The sequence below is a fragment of the Metopolophium dirhodum genome, chromosome 2, assembly GCF_019925205.1.
Source record: "Metopolophium dirhodum isolate CAU chromosome 2, ASM1992520v1, whole genome shotgun sequence".
Taxonomy (NCBI): domain Eukaryota; kingdom Metazoa; phylum Arthropoda; class Insecta; order Hemiptera; family Aphididae; genus Metopolophium; species Metopolophium dirhodum.
This window is the reverse complement of record NC_083561.1, coordinates 25,879,618-25,891,585: the sequence shown is the minus strand read 5'-3', so window position 1 is coordinate 25,891,585 and position 11,968 is coordinate 25,879,618. Positions and strand designations below refer to the sequence as shown.

Sequence of the window (11,968 nt, the reverse complement as noted above, 5' to 3'; positions counted from 1 at the left end):
TTTTAAAATTTCAAATTGATATGAACTTCATCAAAATCACAAACATTTTTCAATAATAATATAGGTCTGGTCAGAATCTAAAAATTTAAAATTCAAGTTCCATGCTAAACAACTTTATTATGTATCTACATTCTACCTCTTAAATATTAAGAATAAATAAATAAAACGTACTTTCAGTTTCTGTAAATAAAAATGTTAATTAATTAAAATTGAGTAAAATAGATTATAAGCATATTTTAATATTTATAAATGCCTTTACTAATTTAAAAAAGTCTTTTCATTTGTTATAAAATGATATTCTAAACTTTAATACCTAATAAGTTTATTATAATAAATATGCGGCACAGTATATCTAACAAATAAATAAAAACTATGCTTCTTAAAAAGTCAAAAGATATGTGAACACGTAGAATCACGTACAACTGCAGATGTAGGTTGGTGATTGGGGACAAGAAGTATAGCCACTCTTATTAGGATAAAATGTAAAGATAATATTATATTATTCTGAAAAACTAAAATGACGTATAACAACTAGTTTTGTAAGATTTGTCATCTGGTCATTCCAGGAAAATTAAAAGTAAAAATATGGCAATAAACAAACATTATACTTACTAATAGACGCTGTAAAAAAATATATAATATATACCAAATTATTAATAATATAATTCAATACAATACGAAATGTATAGTTGTGTTCAATGTGATGATTCCTATTGGTTTTTTCTATATGAAACAGCAGCTAATGCAAACTTATGATTTCTGATGTGTGGATATTAAAAATATTAACTATGTGCATACTTAGAAGTGGATATTTAAAAACACAATTATTATTTCATGTGTTTCACATTTGAAGGGTAATTAAGTTTGGGTTTAAGGAATCCACCTTATCTTCTATTCTTATATGAAAACATTATAAGTAATAGAGATAGAAAATTTCATGTTGCTCGACATTTTTGAAAAACAACTTTTCATACTAAAATTAAAACTTCACAAAACACACGTGCAGTAATATTTCTGATGTTCAATGTCTATTTTTATCTATAAATGGATATTGAAGATATAATGGACGAAATAATTAATATTACAATATATAATCGCAGAATCTCACACACAATAAAATAAAACATTTTAACAAAAAAAAAATTAAAAAAAAATATATTCACCAATGTTACCTACCAAATATAATAATAATAATAAATTAGTTAGGTACTAATAAAAACTTAATAAAAATTAATTTAATAATTTCGATTAGAAGGACTTTTATTTTAAAAATGAATAATATTAATAGCTAACTATATTTCAAGAATGCTGGTACAAAAAGATTGCAAATCATCAACAAAAGTTAGACGTACAATCTGCATTATTTGTCACCATAGATTTTTGTATTATGTGGTTTGAAAAAAACCATACCTATTTAACATAAATACAAAATAAGGGGCTGTGATTCATTGGCGCAAATAGGGGGGGCTTTGGGGGACTAAGTCCCCCCAAATGTCGGTCAAGTCCCCCCAGTTCAAAATCTAGTAATTAGTACTAATTTTTATATTCTGTGGTACTAAGCAATATGGCCTATGGGGAGGGGGACTTGAGTCCCCCCAAAAAATTTTGTCAATTTGCGCCTATGCTGTGATTTTATTATCATAATTAGAAATTGAATAGTAAAAAATAAAGACAATGACGACGTATGATAGTTTTCATTTAAAAAGTACCTGTTTTTTATAATTTTTTGATGACAGTTTATCAATGTGAAAAGATATGCAACGTATCGCATAATATAGCTATTAATATTAATAAAACTTAATTTAATAATTTCGATTAGAAGGACTTTTATTTTAAAAATGAATGATATTAATAGCTAAATATTTTTCAAGAATGCTGGTACAAAAAGATTGCAAATCATCAACAAAAGTTAGACGTACAATCTGCATTAATTGTCTTTTAAGTTTTTGTATTATGTGGTTTGAGAAAAACCATACCTATTTAAAATAAATACAAAATTGCGATTTTATTTTCATAATTAGAAATTGAATAGTTAAAAATAAAGACAATGACGACGTATGATAGTTTTCATTTAAAAAGTACCTGTTTTTTATAATTTTTTGATGAAAGTTTATCAATGTGAAAAGATATGTATCACATAATATTGCTAATATTCTACTTTATTACGCAAATTCAAAATAAATTAAAAACACAATAAGTACGTACTTTTTACTGAAGCTAAATTAAAAACACAAATAGGTTTACATTTAAAGGTAATTTGTAAATTAATTTGATTAAAAATATTAAATAAATTTAAAATTAATTATAGATATTAAAGTTACTATTATTATCAATAAAAAATTAGAAATAATATTTAGTTGTCGACAAAATTTTAATAGTCATTTACAATCTACAGCTTCAAATATATATGATTATAATTTTATTGGGATTGAGATTTTATTGATTAATTTGCAAATTATTATAGTCAATATTAATTTTTAACATAATAGTTCTTATCGTGTATCTATGCCACTCAATATAGAACATTTTTCTGGTTTTGTAAACATTAACATAATTTATTTTTATACAATTTGTAGATTTGAAATAGAATATTAAACTATATATTCTTAGGTCAGTTAAAAACACTATTAGTTCCGAATTTTCGTTCGAAACTTTCACAATTTTCCATACTATTTGTATCCAATTTTTTTCCTTAATTTTTTAATGAGACAAATTATAAAATGTATAAATACTTACCGTCTTCACTAGCTATAAAGATTAAAGACAATAATGTATAGCTTACAATAAATGGGTTCTTTTTTAGTAGACCAATCATTCTTTATGAGAGTTATTTTTACATATTACTATTTTTTTTCATACGTTTTAGACCAATAAGCGGTAGTAAATCACACATACTTCGGAATGTCTGATTTTATTTTTTAAACGTGTACCTATGAACTCGTTGGTAAATTATCTTTGCTTTTTAGGAAGTTAATATTCAATTTTAAAAGACATAAAAATGAAATTTTTTTTTAAAAACTCTACATGAAATAATTGCATAACATTTGTATTTATTTTGGGCACATGTTATTTTAAATCAAAAATTGTTTCTAAAGAGCATAGTCTAAAAACCTATAAAAATTTAAAAATTAAAAATTAAAATAAACTGAGAAAATATGAATTAATTGTTTTGAGTGAAAAAACTGAATAGCTCCCCCCCCCCAGGGTAGGAACAAAAGTCAAAAAGTCATAATACCGATTAAATAATAAATATGGAAGTAATATATAATAAAAGTAATAATTATATCTAATATACTTTAAAAAAAGAATGTAATAAAATTAATTATTTGTTAGTTACAATAACCTTACCATTTAATGTTACATCAGATGTCTCCACTATTAAAAAAAATATTTAAGCAAAATTATATAAAATTATGCTTGAGGTACCATAAAGACAATATTTTGTCTTCGTATTCCACTCTCTTATTATAAGTTTTAAACTTATAACTTATAACATATTTTATTGAATTAACAATTTTCCGTAATATTTTTCTTTTGTAATTTATTTTTATATGATTTTCTCAGTGTGTAATTTTCAGATCCATACAATATTTTTTTCTACAAGTATACAATTTTGTATATCATAAAATTCTAAGTTATTATTTGTTTACTAATTATTAATAAAAAATTTTACCTATAATTTTAGCTGAAAAAAAAATCATTTTTACTAGTCAATTATGTTTATTAACTACATATTGCGTAAGCTTTTAATAATATTTAAATATCTGTCCGATTATTTTGTATACGTCATTCAATTCTTAAACAACTATCTATAATAATTAAGTTCTAAACCTAAGTAGAAAAAAAAGGATTAGACCTTAGGATCGACTATATATTAAACTTAACTATATATTATAATACATAATATATACTCATAGTTTTAATATTACACCGTTTCGTAACTTATAATATATTAAATGTATATAAACTTGATAAAAGATAATAAAAAATTATACATATTACAGCTATGTGCTAAAAGTGAGGTTAACGAGCTGAAGTTAAATCGCTCCGAAGTATCATATAAATAATTAAATGATTAAAATAATCTGAGATACCTATATGAATTAATTTTTTAATATCGAGTGTAGGAACAAAAAACATAATACCCATTAAATATAAAACATGATTCACGAATGACTTATGAGAAATGATTGGACAGAGCCACGAGGATGTCCTGCAACCACGCCATACAAGATATAAGTATACAACATACATTTTACCAACCATTAGATGTTGCCAGAAAGTTACTCATAGAATAATATACAAAATATATTTCGAATAATAAATAAATTAGTAAGTATTTGTTTGTGTTATGCTCAAATATCCAAATATATATAAATTGTATAGCTTAAATTTATCTTTAAGATCATAAAAGACAATGCTTGAAAGTTATAATTATGTATTTATGTCTAATATACTTCAAAAAAGGATGTAATAAAATTAATTATTTGTTAGATACAATAACCTTACCATTGAATACTGTAGTTGAAATGTCTATTAAGTATTAAATTTAAAAAAAAATGTAAACATAATTAATATAAAACAATGATTGAGGTACCATAAAAAAATTTTATTTTTTCTTCTTATTCCACTCTCCTGGTACAAGTTATAACATATTTTATTGATTCAACAATTATAAGTAGTATTTTTATTTCTAGTATTAAGAATTAATTTTCATATGATTTCCTCATTGTGTAAGTTCTAGACCCGTACAATATTTTTTGTACGAGTATTAGTTTCTGCATATTATAACTATTCTAAGTTATTATTTGTTTACTAATAAATAATAATTAATTAAACAAATTACCAGTGCACCGATCTGAAAAAAATCATTTTTATTAGTCAACCTTGTCTATTAACTACATATTACGTGAGCTTTTAAAAATATTGAAACAACTGTACGAATATTTTGTGTACGTCATTCAACTTTTAAACAACTATCTATAATAATTAATATCTAAACCTAAGTAGAAAAAAACGATTTAAGTTATTGTTGATAATATTAATTGACTGTCGATTGACAAAAAAACGTCAAATTTCAATAAGTCAAATATTTTTTATGATTAAATGTATTTCTGTACTTCAGCGGATATACTAGAATAGTTTACACAAATGTGATATCAGAATATTTAATCTTCCTCCAAAATCATTAGAAAAACACTTTTTTAATATCTCTAAGTATAACATTTGTATTAATTATATTTTATATCATATTGAGTAATATACATAAATGAATAAATGAATAAATGATATAATAATCTATACTTATAAAATCCAAATACCACTCACTCACTGATCACTGTATCTCAAAAACTACTCAACGTACAGACTTGAAATTTGGAATAGGGGTTCTTCTCATATTTTCACCGTGCAATAAGAAAGGATTTTCAAAAATGTTGCGTTTTAGTGGAGTAATTAACAATTATAATTATTCACCACCAATACGTATTGTGCGGCACGGCGGCCCGCGGGTTTCCAGCTACCTGCAACCTATTGTCACACAAGGTTTTACTATGGATGGAATTTTACCGGTACCAATAATTAGTTTTCGTATTTAAATCAATTCTGGAATGTTATACGACACATTGCCGATAAATGTTGACAAAATAAAAATTATAATACAAATATAATCATTGTAAATCAATGTAATCCTTACTTATGAGGGTTTCTATATTTACAGTAGCTGTAGGTATAATCCAAATTGAAATTACCATAAATGTAAGCGTTACTAAGTACTGCTTGAAAAAAGTCATTTTGATTTAATATAATACAATTATAAAAAATAATGCGCACACTGAAAAATAAATGAAATAAAATATTACTTTTCGATCTCTTTTATAATAAGTGATCTATTCCATGTCCACACTCCCTCAGAACAAAGAAAATAATGTTCACAATAAGTTGTTTATTTAATAACAACTAAATAATATAACAGGTGAATAATATTATTCTGTGTATCGGTAACAACCATATACTTTATTTTTTTTATTGTTTAGTAAATAGTATGTATTTAACATTTTTTTTTTCATAAACGCACATACACAATCTATACAATTTTGTACAATAAGTAGTCTTGTAAAGAATACTTTTATTTTGTATTCAGAATACCTATTCGGATAAATGAGAACTAAGTTATTCAGAATACGTATTCGAATAGTTCTTAAAAAAAAAATCAGAATACATATTCGAATAGTGAATACTTTAAAAAGTATTCGAATACTATAAGAATACTTTTTTTCACAACTACTTTTTGTAAGTTTTTGAATGGTTGGTACCTAATTAACATTTATTAATTAATAATTAAAAACACATCGTACTCATAAGTTATTTATAAATGTTGACCACATTTGATGCGTCCGATACGGGCCTACGGAATACATCACATTGGTGATTATAAAAATAATCATATCATGAGCCAATATTATATTTCGTTCAAAGAATAAAATTAATGTTCATTATTTTCATGATAAAACTATTTTTCTGAATCACAAAAAAGTATTTTTTGAATGAATAAAAAATACAAATAAAAGTATTCAGAATACGTATTTGAATACTTTAAAAAAAAAGTATTTAAAATAGTATTCGAATACAAAAAAAGTATCAAATACTTTTATTCGAATATTTTACAAGACTGGCAATAAGCATATAGGATAAGGGTTAAAAAAAACATAGTTTTCTTAGTAAGATGCATTAGTGACACTTAGCTTGGTGTTTTGTTAATGGTAATTAAGGAGGGATATTATATTAATTGAAACATTAATTTGGACATTGACCGTGTCTAAGTGTAAAAGTTGTATGAACTGATTTGTTGTGATTTACTTTTACACACCATTTTTATACCATTCGGATTATATATTTAAATGAGACTTTAAATTAGTATAGAGGCTATAATTGGATCGTTATGAATCGAAATAAATTCTTTATCATCTGCATAGTCAGTAATTGAGGTGTTTGGAGTTGTGGGCTGATCAGAAGCATATATGTTGAAGAGTAAGGGGGATAGAATAGCTCCTTGAGATAATTGGGGCCATATCTGAAGTTGATGAGCCGCAACGTATTTGAAAGTGGCGATTAGTAAAGTAAGATTTAATTAAAAGAAAGAGCGGTGGATGTAAAAATTTGTGAAGTTGAACAGAAGGACCTCGTGACATACTCGATCGAAGGCCTGGGATATGTCTAAGAAGGCAGCTGTGAAGTAGCATTTTTTTTTCGAGATATGTGCTTATAGCATCAATTACTCTGTGGACTGGTGTATTGAGCTATGTTTAGCTCCAAAGCCAAAATTTGCAGGAGGAAGTTTATTGTTTTCAAGTAAAAGTGGAGACAACCGTTTAAGAATTAGTCTTTTACATATTTTGAAAGGTATGGTAGGAGACTAGTATTTAACATTAAATCCGATGCATTATAGTTTGAGGCCGACAGGAAAATGTGATGCTATAATACTAATGAATATATTTTTGCATAGATATATTTAATAATTACTAATCAATATTATTGTGTATTTAAAATTATAGAATATACATTTGCTTAAAATGTCAAGGGTCTACGGTTATTTGTTTTTGAATTACAACGAAATAAGAATAAATGCTTCGATTAGAATTCGTTAATATTATTGACGGATGAAAATCGAATAATGGAAACATTTAAACTTCAAACGCTCATAAAAGTTAGTTTGATTTTTCGGTTCCTTTTTTTTGATTAAGGTAGAAAAACTTATGAGAAATCATGTATTAGATTTTCAAATCTTAGATATAAATAGAACATTTTTTATGAATTTCTAACTCAAAAAAATTTGTAAGGTTTTGTGATTTTAACGAATGTTGTCAATATTTGATTGAATGGATGGTAAATAGACAACGGTAATATACATATCCAGTGAAAAATAATGTATCTACAGTGTTTATGGTCTTTTAGTTAAACCAAAAAAATTAAATCAAAAACTGGTCTTGCGTAAAAATCTTCGATTTTCCATAAATTTTTATTTTTTGATGCTTTTGAAAACTCCGAGGAATATTCTATTTAAACTTCTCTAAAGTACCAACAGGATTCATTCGCCCACCAGAAAAAATCTTGTAGTTGAAAATCGAAGCAACATTTCGATTACTTATCATCGTGTAGGTACTTTTTTAATGTTATTTTAATATTATATATAAATTACTAGCTGTTCTTATAAGTCAATACCGTAATACCTACCATAGAACGGTTTGAATCATAACTCACATTAGAGATAAAATTTGTTTTATGTTTTAGATTCTGAGCGGAGCGATGAATGTATTGATTTTACAGTGATGTGTGTTTTTTTTATTTTTTTTTCTCTCATCACCTTTTAGGACAGTGAAAATGCTGAGATTTTCTTCGACAGTATCTTTTCAGATAGGAAAGTAAATCTAGTTGGTACTTAAGTGGTCATAAGTAAAAATTTCCCAAAAATTAAGAAAAAGAAAAATTAAGGAAAACGGGAATTTGTACGTAAAATCTGTTTTCGAAAAAATGGATTCTAGTTTTTGGTGCAACTCTTGAAAAAATTACTGTAGGTACATGACATTTTGACTGAATGTTTATATTAGCGTTTTCTATACACCATACTATTTTCCAAACATTTTGACTTATTTTGAGCTGTTAGCGGAGATTGTCAGTTTCCATTTTTTTTTATTTTTTTTTATATAAATAATAACATTTTATTTGTTGGTTAAAAAAGCTTGAAAATTTAATAAAAAGCCCCTAGTTTATTGTTTCAAAGGCAGATGAAAAAAATTAAAAATCCATAATAACAATTTTTTTTTAATAAGCATTTAAAGTTTAAATATTGAGTAAATACGTAAAAATACCTAAAAATACGTAAAAATAATAAAAATTATATATAATGACTGAGAATTTTGTAGCTGTTTACGGACATTGTCAGTTTTAATTTTTTAAAATTTTTTTTTCTATGAATAAAATTTTATTTGTTGGGTAAAATAGCGTTACAAACAGCACGGGGTCCGTGAACTACCGGAGGTAGATTGCCTAACTGATAATATACTGCTGCGAATCAGAATTTTTATTTATTAACCAGGAATTGCAGAGTGAGCTTTCCTAACTTGTTTTGTTTTATCTACGAATTAAAAATTTTATGAATTTCTAACAAAGAACTTATTTTTAAATTTCGTAAAAATATTAACTATAGTTTATTCTATAAATGCTATAGTAAAAATATCATCTATATTTTTCAACTGAAGTTAGAGTAACTCCTTAGGAAATTTGTAATACATTTTCAATGTTGTCACAAAAAAAAAAAATTTTGCAACACTTATCAAAAAATTAATTAGGGGACTAACTTATAGCATTGTACGTGTCACTTCATTTCACTTATCTGAACTTTAAAAACTTATAACTAGGTATATTCGTTCAAATTTCAACTCTTTTTGTATGAAATACGCCAAACAATATTCTGTTTCGAAAAATGAAGTAATAGTTGTTTATTTAGTAACAACTCATATCTGAAACAATGATTCGCCATTTTTTTATCACCTGAGTAAATAATTAGTATGCAAAATTAAACAAAAGGCCGTAAGTGTATCTTAAACAACTCGGCAAAAAGGCTGTACATCATTATCAATTTTCCTTTTTATTCGATCGTCTTCAAAATACTACTAAATATTTTCAAATAAATTGCTAGTAATTACATTTGATTGTTAAGTACAAAAAACTAGTCATAAACTTGATGAAATTCATCATTATTATAATATTATATAGGTACCAATATATACCCACATAGCATCGTAATATTAATTTAATACTAATTCGATATTGAAAACTCAGTTTTAAAGTTTAAATTAATGTTAAGATATGACCAACTGTAGTATAATTTAACATTTATTAAAGATCGGATAAAGATGACATGCCGTAAAATCAAACTTGAATGAAAACTTGAAATAAGCATTCAATCAGCATTAAGAATTTTATCTTAATTGAATGCTATTTAAATATTCAATAAACATAAGTCAAATTGTATTTGAACATTAATTTAATGATAGTTAAAAGTTTATCCCAAATAATTCAACCTGTATAGAATGTTATCTTAATTTAAATAATCAAACTTTAAAAGTAGAACGCGGATTTATGTGCATTAAAAACCAACCAAATATGCGCTAAAAAATCCTAAATATGCATAAATATATGCACTAAAATGTTAATTGCATAATAAAATTTAGCAAAAAAAATGTATTTTTTAAATATGATTATATTATAAATATTTAAATATAACAATCTGCAGAAAATGATCTTTATTCAGTGTTGTAGTATTAGTGAATAAACTGTGAAAATTGCCTTGTTTATTCTGTAGTAAATTCACTGATGTTAAATGTTTTTCAGTTTTAATATGTTGAGTACAATTACTTTATTAAATTTCAGGCAATGAAAAAGATTCTATCTCTTGATGATCGTTTTTTCAGCTTGGCAATTCAATTTTTGAATGAGTTTTATCTAAAACTTAAATATTGTACTCAATAGTTGTATAGATAATTCTATTAAAAATATATGGTTTACTTTGGTTGGAAGATGGAGAAGAGAATTGATTTTTTTGAAGTTCTTTATTATTAGATCCTTCTACAATTTCTTTTGTACTTGTACCATCATCTATGAGTTAATAATATTACGAGTTAATAATAATACGGTTATTATTATAAGGGGCCACCAATAACAACATTTATTTACTCCGTATATCTCGCTCATAATATAGAAACACAGATATTAATTCATGTTTCCACTGATGCAGCTCTCTAGCTGGTCTAGTTTAGGGCAAACACACCTATATATAACTCACCTATATAATTATATATACTTCATAAAGATGAATATTTTCTGTGATTCGGACGGATAGTTTTTTTAACATTTAAATTTTTTATAAATATACCTAGGCATGTTAGTTTAACTTAATTTTGATTATTTTTAATTAATTTAATTAACTTATTCAACAATGAAAATATAAAAACCTATCTAAGCATAGAAAATATTTTTTTTTTATAAAATATTTAATACCTATTGGTGGATTTGCCCTAAAATGGACCAGAGAGTAAGTCGTAATAGTGGAAATACAGAATATAATCTATATGTCCCTATATATATATTATGCATAAGAAAAGAAATGTTGGTATGGAGGCCACTTAAGGGGTATAATAAAATAAAAATTCGACATTTTACCAGACTCGTATGTTGGTATTTTAAGAACTGTGTTATCGTCATCGTCTGCAGTATCATTGTCTGAAAATTATAATAATATTATTTGTTGAAAATTTAAATTAACTAAAAATATGAAGTCTACCGGTGGAAAATAGGTATTCTGTAATAGCGATCGTAAACTAAGTTGGTACTATTAAATTAAATTTTTTTACCTGAAAATTTGTCATTGTCATCGTATCTAGTCAATTTTATTTTTTTACGCTTTGTCAAATTATACTGTAACATTTCTTTAGTTTTTTTTTGATTTTTGTTCATAACTTCATCATTTTCTGTTTCAGTAGAGGATAAATTGGTTGTGTATAAAGCTTTTTTGCATTTTCTATTCGCTTCAGAGAATGATTCTAAAATCAAAATGTATAGGTATATATATTAATTAGTTAATCTGGTGGTTAACTTTACTTCACATTATTAAGTTAGGTATATTACACCAAAATAGAATAAATCACCATTCACTCCTTCCAATCATCTTAAATTAAGTAGAAATAAATAAAGACTTACCTATGCCCGTTAATAATGCCCGAGCTTTATACCACTTAAAACATTGTAGGATCGGATCAGATTGATCTGCAATATGCCGCTTGCTTTTATTATTGGGCCAGGCACATTTATTTTTTGAAAACCATGTGCTTGGTACAGTTTCCACGGTATTTTCGTCCAAAAAATGTATAATTGACCACATTAAAGTTAAATCGCGTTAGCAGTAGACATC

The 11,968-nt window shown here is 25.3% G+C and overlaps 1 pseudogene; it reads right to left on the bottom strand.

Moving 5' to 3' along the window:
• Positions 1-10,420: 10,420 nt before the first annotated feature.
• On the bottom strand, positions 10,421-11,938 carry LOC132938844 (uncharacterized; annotated as a pseudogene).
• Positions 11,939-11,968: the final 30 nt, after the last annotated feature.